The sequence below is a fragment of the Haemaphysalis longicornis genome, unplaced genomic scaffold (assembly GCF_048455015.1).
Source record: "Haemaphysalis longicornis isolate Haplotype H1 unplaced genomic scaffold, Haemaphysalis longicornis Haplotype H1 scaffold_6, whole genome shotgun sequence".
Classification (NCBI taxonomy): Eukaryota; Metazoa; Arthropoda; class Arachnida; order Ixodida; family Ixodidae; genus Haemaphysalis; species Haemaphysalis longicornis.
The window spans coordinates 9,146,810-9,160,141 of NW_027526407.1; the positions used below are offsets into that span (position 1 = coordinate 9,146,810).

At 41.8% G+C, this 13,332-nt stretch overlaps 1 long non-coding RNA gene across 1 annotated transcript; it reads right to left on the reverse strand.

Moving 5' to 3' along the window:
* Window positions 1-491: 491 nt before the first annotated feature.
* On the reverse strand, window positions 492-10,005 carry LOC144141379 (uncharacterized). Its single transcript, XR_013316566.1, has 3 exons — window positions 8,873-10,005; window positions 6,049-6,160; window positions 492-738 (listed from the first exon to the last, which is right to left on the reverse strand). It is a non-coding gene; the product is annotated as an uncharacterized LOC144141379 (long non-coding RNA).
* Between the last annotated feature and the right edge of the window lie 3,327 nt (window positions 10,006-13,332).

Genomic DNA, 13,332 nt, shown 5'->3' on the forward strand with positions numbered 1-13,332 from the left:
TTTTGCAGCACAACTATGTTTCTATAGCAGCCATGTTATTTGATGTGCCGGTGGCTTCCAATTATTCTGTCCCGTTAGCACCCAATGCTTCAACTTTGAATATTGTGCATTCTATGGCGAAGAACAATGTTTCTAGTGAGTATTTTCTAAGTACCGATGCAAATAAGCAAAAACTTTAGGACAATTCTTACTCAGTGTTCGCAACTCTGTGACCCAGGGGTTTGTGCTATTACCACTTTTCCTACAAGTTTACGTTTTCGACACATGTAGAAACATTTGCGAGTCCTTCGGCGTATTGACGAGCGTTTGGTATTTTGTAGAGAAATAATAATTTAGCAACATGTTTTTACACTGTACGAAATTTATTGCTTACAAAAAAGGTGCGTATTATGGGCACCTAAACTAAAACACGAACAATTCACGGGATATTCTTTTTACGTTGAGATCAGAGAATATACTTTTTGATATTTCTATTATTTATTATTACTCGAAGTTATTTTGACATTCTAATAAAGAATTCGAATGTTAATTTCAAACAAGTGCCACGAACTACAGGTCGGCAAGAACTGGTATGGTCTAGTTCAGTGCACAGCTAAATAAACACGATTGTGCTTGAAGCAAACCAAGAAAGGAACGTTGGACAAACAGAGGTCAAGGTTCTCAAAGAATCGTATGCCACTGTCTTAAGAGCTCCCATATGGCCCAAGAAACACTTCCTAGAGTCTGAGGCAGGCGAATCTGCAACAAGGCACAAAACAAAAACTGCACATGTAGAGCTGTCAAACCTCCCTCTGGTGAAGGTAATTGATGAAATCAAAGATACCATTGACCCCGCCGAATTGGGCCTCAAGGTTGTTAATACCAGGCCGTCAATGGAAGTGGTAATCATCTCCGCTACTAGTAAAATAGGAATAGACAGGCTTAACGAAATTATCAACACACATGGCAGCATTAAAAACAGTTCATGGCAAACGTTCTGAAGGCAAAAGTCTGAGAAATCAAAACCGTCGTCGTAGAAGAGGACATCGATACAGACTACATCAAACATTGTCTCATCACGCAAAACTATCTCGAGGGTTTGGAGGATGATGTCAAGATCAATGCAAAGTGGAAAGGAAAACCATGCAAGACAGACATTCTTCCAATCTAGAAAAAGGCATATGATTCACTGCTGGGTAAACGTCATGAGAACATCTCGTGGACACCGAGTATTTTTTTATAATACAATGCTCTCATGGTCCAGACATTGTTCAGTCTACGTAAACCTGGAGAAATAGTGCAGTTCATAAGGCTGAAAGTGTTCCAGGTGCTACGACTACCACTCATACGAAGGCCTACCTTGTGCTGGGTGGGCAAGAAATCACAGGATATTGCCATGCGCAATGCGTTCTCTTCCCATGACTGCCGGAATTACCTCCGGCGCGTGGCGAAGAACGCTGAACACATGTTGTGAGTGTGTGAGTAGGCTCATAGAAGAAAATGTTTGAACTGCCAAACAAGAGCTTCCATCTGAGCACCTATGTACGTGTCATCGCTACTGTATTTAGCTTCGAACTTTGAACGATCAAAAATGCCTGAGCGAAAGAAGCAAAAACCGCGAAAGACGGCGGGAAGGGGGCGTTTAGGGCTCTGGTCGGGGAAGTACGGACTGCAGTATTAGAAGCAACTTGACAAAGTGCTCTCGTTACGATACCTAAGGAAAGTGGTAAATCACACTATAACACTGACAGTTTTTCCGAAGAGTTTAGCGGTTGTTGTGAACAAGATTTGATGCATATAAATGCCAGGCCCATGAGAAACAACTTAGATGACATTATTATTTTTGAAACAGTTCGGCCTGACCTTCATCTGATGTGTTTTTCTGAAAATTCGTTGAATAGAAATGACACAATTCTAATCTTTACAGATACTGATCGAAACAACTTTTCACACAGGCCAGGTGGTGGGGTGGATTTGCACTTTACCATAATGAATCCATATCGTATAGGGTCCCTAAAACTTCTGTACGAGTAATAACAATGTTGAGTACGTAGCAATTTGGTTCGGAAAGACCACAGCGTCAGTGGTTTATGGACCCCTAAATGGTGGCAGGCAAAACTTTAGTATTTTTCTTAAACGACTCCTTCTGTTTGGTAGCAGGACGAACAACTTTTGTATTATTATGGGGGATATCAATATAGACATGAGTTCAGAGGGTAAGTGGTCTCTGGAAATAAAAAAGGTATTGGCATGCCATGCATACACAATTCCCGTAGAAACACCGAGTAGGGGATATTCTGGTAAAGCTTCCCTTCTAGATATTTGTCTTTTTTAGTATAAAAATCGTTGAAATCCAGGCTGGCTTATTTTCCGTTCATCTGAGTGATCATTTCCTCGTGTTTTGCCTTGCCAACACAAAAATTACTTGAAGTGGCAATAGTTGTGGAAGAATTTTTCGGTGTAGAGTAACCGGTTGGGGACTGGAACAGTTTCAGAACCTTCTCAAAGTTTTCGACTGGAAGGAACTTTTCGATGAAAACGGCTCAAAGAAAGCTTGTGGCCTATTTTAGAGCACATACTAACGCTACGACGAAATGTTTCAATCAGCGGCACAACAAAAAATTCCGAAAGGTGGGAAAGCCCTGGAAGGATAAATAACTTCTTAAACAGATTAAAAGTAAAAACTCAATGCATGGCCATTTTTGCGAACGCGTGACCATACCCTGCCTCTTGAATGCGAAAAAAATACAGAAACAAACTGCAGAGCGACCTGAACAACGCCAAGCTCAGATACCATGAACGCTTCTTTGAGGATATACTTATCGATCCCGAAAAGATATGGGAAAGAGTGAATGTGATAATGGGCGGGAAGAAGAGCACGCAGTCGCGTGTTGCTGGCTTGAACGGTAGGTGGGTAGAATCAGCTAAAATGGCAATCGCAATAAATAGGCATTTTATTAAAGCAGGGGCTTACATTGCGGAGATCGTTGGAGGTAAAAGTAACGCTATACTGGAACCGTCGCAACTTCCAAACGCTATCTAAGCAAGTCTGATAAGCGCGAGCGAGGTGCAAACCGAAATTGCCAACAAACCGCGCAGGCAATCTTCTCCATTTCAACGCAGTGAGATACTCATCAAATTTCTAGACCACATTGATTTCAAATGCAGTAAAAACATATTTAAAACACACGCCAAAGGACACCTCCTAAATCAGATTATCTGCCTAATGACTAGAACTGTGGCTGTTCGTTAAACTTCTTTATTGCACAGGTTTTGAAGTTGTCTCTATATTTAAAACGCAACTATTGTTCTACCCAGATTGTGCACTCTTTTTTTTCCTTTACATTTGTGTATTTAACGTTCATTACTGTACCTTTCCCGTATTGTTTTATAACGTCTGGTGATCTACATGGTGCTTGTATTTTTCTAACTGAAACATTAGAATTTCCAGATTGGTTGATTTCAATTCTTTCTCCTATTGTACCAAAGGGGGCTAGGGCCTCTATAAGGCATGGTACCCTTTATTCTCTGTCTGCCTCCTCGTACTTCTGAGGAAAAAAAAATCTCATAATCTTTGATTTTTAAATGTCCCAAGGACATATGCACAACCCTTTTGTTCAGACTCAATATTTAAACAATCAGCAGTTTTAAACTGTATCTTCTGAAGCGCGACACTCATCAACTAAGCAAATTGTTTAACACTATTATCAATAAGTGTACAGAAATGATTCGGCAATTCCAACAATGTGGTTGTAATAAAAAAACTGTATCGCAAAAAACTAACCCACAATATTTGTTTCGCCATGCTCATAACAGAAAATGCCATATGTCCTAAACATCAACCTGATTTCATTCCATGACAAAATAATACAGCATACAAGGTAGTTTTTCACCTCGCTCTTAGCCAATCTACTGCCGTTTGCTGAAAAACATATTATTCTTGCAAACCATACTTCCTGACATATCACATAAGCTTACAATGGCTATGTTACATTTTCGAGATTTATAAATATTTAAACTGTCGTTCATTATTAAATTTGAACGAACGAAAATGTTAATCTACAAATTACTTACCTACCTTAGCGATGCTTCTTTTAACAAAACTTGTCACTCATTTGAGTTCTGAAGAATTCTAAATAATGTTTTATATTAGGTACATACTTTAATATACAGTAATGTTTGTCTTTGCCTTGAGAATAGGACGCCACTTCTGTTTACCTCTTCATATGTCTACTTGTTTATATTGCAATTTTTACCTTCGTATTAACAATACACGGGTGTATTTCTGGTTTATATTGCATTAAAATGTACATGTAGTTCCCTTTTTTTCAAAAAATACTTTATAATTTCTGCTTTTTACCCAACATTTTTACCGCTTTATTTTTAAGCCTACTAAAACGCATATAACATATTTTGCTGACTTGTTCATCTGTCTGCTACATTGCCAACACTTGTGAGAAAAGGTCGAAAACGTTTTGTGCAGCAATACGCCATCTTATTGAGTTTGTTGGCAATACAGTTTTATGTACAATTTAAACCGAAAAATTTTTTCGTTGAAATTGTTGTGCACATGACGTTCTTGTATTGAGTCTGCCACTGTCCTGAAGCACCTTTGAAAAACTCCGCTGTTTTAATTATAATCGTCACCACCATCAGTATCAGCCTACTCTGGCCAACTTCAGTACAAAGCCACTTCCATTGACTTTTAACCGCTCATCTCCCTCACTGCTCTAGTCCATAATATACTACCGAAATTCCCTTTGTCATCCCCTTATTAAAATAATGGCATCCTCCTCTTATAGACCCACCTCTCGGTGTTCACTCTGCAACGCTAATCCTCCAACAGTTTTCGGTTTGTCTCACTATAGGCCAGCCCAGGTTCATATCTTTTTCTTAACTTGCCTTATGATCCATGCAGCTCGTTTCGTGTCACTGAGTGTTATTCAAAACATTATTCTTTCCATGGCCTGTTGGGCCAACCTAAGCCTGCTTTCTAGCTGTTTTCTATAGACCGAGGTTTAACCGTCTGTACGCACTGGTTGTAGACTTTTGGGTCGAAGCTCTTGATGGGCTGGGGTATTGCCGTCAACTTTCGTCGTCTTCGTAATCGTCATCCGTCTCCTGTAGTCACGGTACTAAAACACCTTGAGACTCGTTTACACTTTGCGCTACAGTGTAACGCGTACTAAAAACCGGGACGCTCTTTTACGCCTCATGCTAGAGAGCTTCATGCTTCAAACAAAAGAGACTTTTGCCCCAAACTCCGCCCCCCCCCCCCTTGAGGTTTCATCCCCGTTCGCAAAAACGCCAAGGCGCCAAGAATACTGATATACACTGCATTGTTTGACCCTCACCAGTTTTTACGTTAGCGGAGATGGCACGAGATTTTTTTTTAGTGACAATGCTAGCTTACCTTTCATTATTTGGGAGTGCCTGCCGAGTTCTCCCCAGCCCATACCCCTTTTTTGCCTGATTTCTCTCTTGTGGTTGGGTTCACCAGAGCATTAAGAACGCTCAAATTCAATAATTTTTGGAATTTCTGACTGAAAGAAAACACATTAGTGACTAAACCATACTCTATCCAACCATTTATTTTAAGTGCGAATGCACTTTATAAGCGACCCCAAACCATCCACCGCCGGCGGCGGCGGCGTCCGCAGTCCTCCTCTCTCTATATAAAAAAAAACAGCATCCGGCGCCAGGTTTCGATCCGAGGACTTTGCTGCCGCAGCGCGACGCTTTACCGACTAAGCCACGGACGCGACGCTGATATCAGTGTTAGTAACGCGCTTTATATCTTTAACGCATTCAAACTACGTCGTCAGCGGCGTGCGTTGGCGACTCAGCGGCGTTATAGCGGCTTGATAACTGCGTGGTGTACACGTGATACTACAAACCCGATGGAAGAGATGAAAGAGAAGGCGGCGAGGCGGTGGGCTGCGGGGGCCGAGCGCAAGCGCCGCAAGCGGGCCGACAACCGTGCATTCGCACTTTCACATTCTCCCCCTCGGGGAAATGCGGGGGAATTTTTTACTGTTTCCTGCATATAGTTGGGAACTTGTATATTACCTAATCAAGAATAGGCCATCTGATTGTTCTTGCTGTAGTCGGGCCGCCATTGTCAGTCTTGTTAGACAAGCAACTTCGTAAAGCATTGTTCTTGTGTTAGGAATTTTCCCACCTGAAATTTGTTAAAATCTTTTATAACTACGAAACGCATATCCAACATTCATAGGGCATGCCCTCACCTTGGCGCATCTTCTTACTTCAATGCGCCTTATTTTTGCGATTGTTATCTTTTGAAAGATAAAAACATTGCTCGAATATTTACGACATGCACATAAGCATTGCTTCACGACACTCTTATTTTTTAGTTAGAGCAACGACGATATGCAGCCGCAGTCACCAATTATATTGTTTCTGCCGCAAATTGCACCTTCAAAAAGAATTGTGAAACTGAACATTCCTTGCAATTGTGTGGAACACCAGCACCTGGAAGCGCCCACTTTGAGTAACGTGAGGCATTCGGAGTGAATGCGTGAATCTTATCAACAATGCTGCAACTGCAAACAAAAAACGGTTGTTATTTTGTAAGCTTAAAAGCACTAATTACAACTATGGATTACAAAACACATCCCAGCAAAACACAAAACATGTTGGATGGTACGCATTCAAGCAGCTTATTGCAGCGGTGGCGCAGAGGTAGAGCTTCCACCTCGCGCTCAGAAGGGCCGTGGCTCGAATCCCGGTGCCGGACAATTCCCACGAGAAAAAAAAAATCCGCGTGTTGAGGGAATTTCAAAGTGAGGCCTTGGGTGCGGCCTGACGCCGGCGTGCATTGCCGGTAACGTAACCCCTCACTAGAGCAGGATTGGCCACCCTCGTGTAGTAATGGACACAACCTGCCATGGATATGTCATTGAACGCACCCCCCTCAGTCTCCAACGGCGACGAAGCAACTGACCACGGCGGTGGTCAGACCTGTGACGCAGCAGAGGGTGCTAAAAATACCTAGACCCGGACAGGCCGCCATTGGAATCTGAACCTGGCAACGTTTAACACGAGAACCTTATCTAGGAAAGCGAGTCTAGAGCTTTTGTTCCGGAAATTACAGCGCATTATATTGGATGTCATAGGAATCAGTGAGGTTAGGAGGACAGGTGAAGCCCTACGGTGCTGAAAAATGGGCACGTCTTATTTTACCGCGGTCTAGTGGACAGAAGAGAACTGGGAGTGGGATTTCCAGTGAATGAAAGCATGGCTGGCAACATAAACAAATACTATACCATTACGAAAGGGTAGCCGGTCTTGTGATTAGGCCTAATAAGTGGTACAAACTCAAGGTTGTACAGGGATACGTGCCCTCATCCATCCATGACGACCAGGAAGTTAAAAGCCTCTGTGGAGATGTGCAATCAGCAATGACCAATCACTCAGTATACCGTAGTTGTGGGAGACTTCAATGCTAAAGTAGGCAAGAATCAGGCTGGTGACAATACAGTTGGGCACTACGGTATGGGCTGTAGACAGAGCCGGGGAGACCTACCAGTCGAGCTCGCAGGACGGAATCGTCTACTCACTATTACTACCCTCTTCTGCAAACAAGAGACGCATGTGGACGCAGAGGAGCCCGAGTGGTGAGCATAAAAATGAAATAGACCACATAATATACGATAATGCTGGCGTCGTGCAGGATGTGGAAGTGCTCGGAAGGGTAAGGTGTAGTGACCACCGTATAGTGAGATCTAGGATGAGGGTAAATTTTATGAGGGACCGCACCAAGCTAGTACGAAAGAAGCCGATGTATACGCCAACCGTAAGGCGTAAACATCAGTAATTCAGAATCGCGCTGCAGAACCTATATTCAGCTCTTACTGAGAAAGCAGAGCTTACGATACAGGAAGCCAGCGACAATCTTACACGCATTATCATGTAGTGTGCAGTAGACGTCAAGGGCAATATGGTTAGATTGGATACTGGCAAACTTTTCCAGGAGACGAAAGATATATTTAGGAAATGAAAAATTATAAAGATCTCCACCCAAGCTGAGAGAATTGAACTAGCGGATCCTTCGAAGGTAATCAATAGCCATAACACAGCTGACAAACGGAATTATAATAAGGAGAGGATCGAGTATGCTGTAAAGAACAGAGACAGCCTGAAAGCTGTAACGAGGTATTTAGGTGTGGGGAGAAATCAGATGTATGCACCTAAAGACAAGCAAGGCACTGTCTTCACAAAAAAAGATAAATAGTCAAAGTATCCGAGGAGTTCTATAGAGATGTGTAGAGTAGCCGGGACATCCAGGATAATGACGAAAGCGAAAGTAGTTCAGAGGAGATAGAATCCCACCAGTAACGACAGAGGAAGTAAGGAAGGCTTTGAATGAAATGAAGGGGCCAAAGCCCCTCGTGAAGACCAGATAACTGCAGAACACTTCAGCGGCGGTAGGCACAGTGTACTAGTAAAACAGGCAAACCTGTACACGCAATGCCTAAGGACCGCGAGCGTACTGGATTCTTGGAAGAACGCGAACATCATACTAATCCATAAGAAAGGTGACATGAAGGACTTGATAAATTACAGGCCGATGGGCTTTTGATCAGTCATCTACAAGGTACTCGCCACCGTAATAGCTAACAGAATTTCTGCCACCTTACATTTCAGTGCATTTAATGAGCAAGCAGGGTTTCGTACATGATATTGAACAATGGACCGTAATCGCTCCATTATCCACGTGATAGAGCAGTGCGCGGAGTATACTGAACCCCTAGAATAACCATCACGGACTATCGTAAAGCATTTGCCTCAGCCGAAACCTCAGCAGTCATTAAGGAGTTACGGAACCAGGGTGTAGACGAGCGTTATGTAAGAATACCAGAGGGATACTTACGGTGGGTTCACGGCTGCCACCTTTCTCCATAAGAAGAGCAGTAAAGTACCTATAAGTAAAGGCATCAGACAAGGAGACACAATCTCTCCGATGTTAGTCACAGCATGTTTACAAGAAATATTCAGAACATTGGATTGGGAAAAGGTGGGAGAAAGGGTTATGTAGAATAGCTCAGTAACCTTACATTTGCTGATGACGTTGCCTTGTTAAGTTACTCGGGGAGGAATTGCAAAGCATGCTTACCACACTGGACAAACAGAGTAGAACCGTGCGCCTGAAAATTAATACGCAGAAAACTAATAGTAATAACCTCGGGACAGCACAGTGGTTTGACATAGGTGGCGAGGCCGTGCAAGTGGTAAGCGAATATATCTACTTATACCAAGTTCTGACCCCTGATCTCAACCATGCGGCAGAGATAATTCGCAGAATAAAAATGGGGTGGAGTGTATACGGCAGGCATTCTCAGATAATGAATGGCCACCTACCATTGCCCCTGAAAAAGAAAGTGTATAACAGCCGCATCTTAGCTGTACTCACCTACGGGGCCGAAACTTGGAGGCTCACTAAGAGGGCTAAACTTAAATTGAGGACGACACAGCGCGCAATGTAACGGAAGATGATAGCTGTAACATTAAGGGACAAGAAGAGCGTAGTGGGCCAAGGAACAAACGCATGGTAAGGACATCTTTGTAGAAATTAAGAATAAGATATGGACGAGGGCAGGGTATGTAATACGAAGGGAAGATAAACGTTGGTCATTATAGGTAATAGAGTGAATCCCTAGAGAAGGCAAGCGTGGCAAGGGGCGGCAGAATTATTAGATGGGCCGATGAGATCAAGAAGCTTGCGGGGATAAAGTGGTCGCAGTTAGAGCAGGAGTGGGGTTTTTGAATATCAATGGGAGAGGACTTTGCCCTGCAGTGGGCGTAGGTATGCTGGTGATGATGATGATGATTTAAGAAGCTGTGCTAAGCAGTTGTTCTAAGTAGGTGGCCTGAATTACTGCGCTGATCTTCGTGTCTTTTTCCTTCAGTGCTCGCTTTTTGTGCGCTCAAGTTGGAGTGATGATCAGTATCGAGCCACCAGTTTTGAAAAAGAAATGGCTTTGTTTACAGTGATAACCCACACTTTATTGAAAGAAAATTGTAGAGTAATATGTTGGTTAAAAAAGACAAATCCATGAACTCTATTCGTAATACTGACACCCAAACAGAAACCATTACAACGATAGCGCTGCTACCACGATTGGCAAGCCGAAGCTAATTCGGCTTATGTTATTTATTGGGAACTGATTACAATACATCTTGCGATCTAATGCTGGAAACAAGTTATTCTGAATAGAATTTTGGAGCAGGTGAGCAGATATTCGGTTGTATATTTTAAGAAAAATAGTTATGTGATCCACAGTTAAACATAATGCAGGCATATTCAGAATATTTGCTGTGAGGTTCTTTGGTGTTTTAATGTTGCTTGTCTCTTGCAGCTGAGCAGGGGGAATTTACGGAACAAATAATTTTTCAGGATGAGCGGACACTATGTGGGGTCTTTTTGACCTTTCCGGATGCTCCACTCTCAGTAAAGTATAAGCATAGTAAGGAAAACCTTTTATTTACTTTGGTAGTGAATGTGCTGTGGAATACCTCTTTAGAATATCTACTCTCTTAGCAGCAAACCAACCATTAAACCAACTGATTATTTGCATTTTCATGGCTCGCTCTAGTTTGCGCTCCATTTTTTGTAAATTAAGATTAAAGTGCCAGCATCGAGAAAATGACACAGAAAAAATACGTTGGTACATGAGCAATTCCTAAGAAAGAGTTTTATCTGATTAATTATTCTCTACTTATGACTTTCGTTGGTGATATTAAAAAGGACTTTATTCCGGAATCAATTCTATTTGCTAGTCACAGAGATCTGGATAAGTTAAGCTGATCTTTTTAAATGTCTTTAATAAAACTTGGTCGTCATCGCATTCTGCTGTAGCGAATTTCCAGCAACCCAATACAAAAGGGGATACAGGACGGTATAACATGTTTCTCGTCGTCTTGGTAGGCTTGTCGCTTGCGCTCTCCTAGTGTCACCAGACAAGTGTGTAGAGCATCGTCACTCATTTCTGCTATCCTTCGGTTTCGCCGCAATGATCAATGGTCTCTTCGCATTACGGGGCATTCGTTTACACTGCGACCGTTCATAAGCGCAACAAGTTTGTTTTTTATGTGTTTTTGTCAGTCAACTCCTGTAGGCTTAGCTTGACCTCTCTGCTCTGCGGCAGCGCTACCGACGTCATTCGGAATTTGAATAAAATATAACGCGCGTAACAACATTTCAGCAGAAGTCTGTCCAAAGATGCAGCAAATTCTAGTTGCTTCCTAACCTGACGCATCCTCTCGGCGTCTCCAGTAAGAACACCTCTACTTATTTACGCTAGCCTTGCCTAACCTCTAAACATAATCTCCAAACGCAATCGTTACCAGCAACACATGGGGAGGGGGGGGGGTCTGGTCGTTCACAGACGCCTTATCAGCCTTAGGCCGATTTCTAGCTCCGGTTGTGGTGTTCTTAAACAAATATTGAGCCCTATGCTCTCAGGTTGTTTAGCCTGACCCATGCGTGTACACCCACGGCAATGAAACGTTTGGAACAGAAGTACACAGCTTTCCTGAAAAATTAAGATAAAATTTACCTCTAGTGGGAGCAATAATTGCTGATTTTTGTATCCCTCAAAAGTATATTCTCTCAGGCAAGCACACCTGATATTTTCAATATTTTCAAAGCCTCACGCTTAAACTGAAGATCCTGCAGATCCTCAACATCAAAAAGTACTTTACATAAAAATCATTGTATTTGAAACTATCCCGCTACAATAGAATTTTTCCCAAAGACACTTTGGGATACCGCATTTACAAATACGTTTTGTCTTTTGAGCGCAATGTGGGCTACATGAATTTTTTTAATAAATTTCTGCTGTAGGCAAAATATAAGGGTCTCTTTAAGGGCCTCTTTCTAAGTGTGTCTCTTGTAAGTGTCTCTTAAGGTAGCATCAGTGTTCAGTGGCATACGACAGTGTTTTTGCCCCAACCTGATAATTTCCGTTAGTTGAAGTTGGGCAATGCAGCCAAGTAAGCAAAGATGTTTACAGAGTCAGCGCGAAATGTACAAAACAAATGTTCGAATTCAAATTGTTCTGATTGTGTAGTAGAGCAAGATGTGGCCTCGCCTTGTGACCTGCATTGTTTATTAACATCAGTCTGCACAAAACTCGAAATTTCTTCTAGTACAACGTGCCTGCCAAAACGGCATATATATTTTTATCACCTCTTCAATAAAACTCCTCAAATTGCAACAGACAAACTATCATTTCAATTATTCAACAACGCTTTTGTGCTAACTGAACGCGTTTAACTCAAATATTTGCATTGGAATTGAGCCCAAATATGAAATATATGAGGATACCGTTTCCTTGAGTGATCGTACAGATTACAGCGTATGGTTCGTAACTATTAATTTTAAAACCCGGAGTATTCAATAAACGACAATAGGAATTAGCAAAACAAACTCAGTCGTTTAGGTAAGTTTTAAAAGACCTTTTCTAAAGAAAGATACTGTTGTTGGATAGCAATTGGTGTATGTGCCTCGTCATGCACTTATGACATGGTGGTTTTTAAGGTCGCTTAATAAGTGCTCAGTATGCTCAGTTGGTATTGCCGTAGGCTTCCCTATAGAGTTTAGTATAAAGTTCGGATCAACCTGTCGTAGCCAATCAGGCGTCTGTATTGTGCTTGCAACATTATTCATTCGTCTTATTCTGATGTGTTGTGTGAAGTGGTGCGCATTCCTACTGAATTCCTTTGGGACTGCGAAACCTTTGCAGTTTGTATACATATTTAAATCTCAATCTTCTTCTAATTGCGGGAAGCCTACGGAGTTTATTGTTACGTTAAAAAATCAGTTTGTAAAAACAAGACTGGCATTTTGCCATGCGCAAAAGTTCGTTCAAGCTAACAAAAAAAAAGAGAATATTGTCATACAGGTTGCGAACCCTCTCGGCGGTTTTCAGTGTATAGGATATTTGGCACTAGATTTAAAACAAGCCAAATGATTTTTCTCACTAGATAAGTACGAAATGTGGGCCGGTTGTGAGGTGAGAATGAAGGGGGACTTCAAAGGCCCCTACTACATTCCCGACTGCTTTAAGACCTTCAACCTACTATTCGGCAAAAACTCGTATCAAATCTTCACAAAGCGCTGTTTATAATAAAATCATAAGATCCGTGTTTTATTTTTTGTCGTCATTCTGCATGCATAAAAGTGTTCCAGTATATGTATGAATTTTTTAGTAACCTGCTATGGGTTTTGACGAAAACAATTTTTTAGAACGGTTTGTCTTTTTATGAAAACTGTCTCATCTATGAAAATTACCCAGTAAAAATTATTTCTGAGGGCAAACCACTTATTAA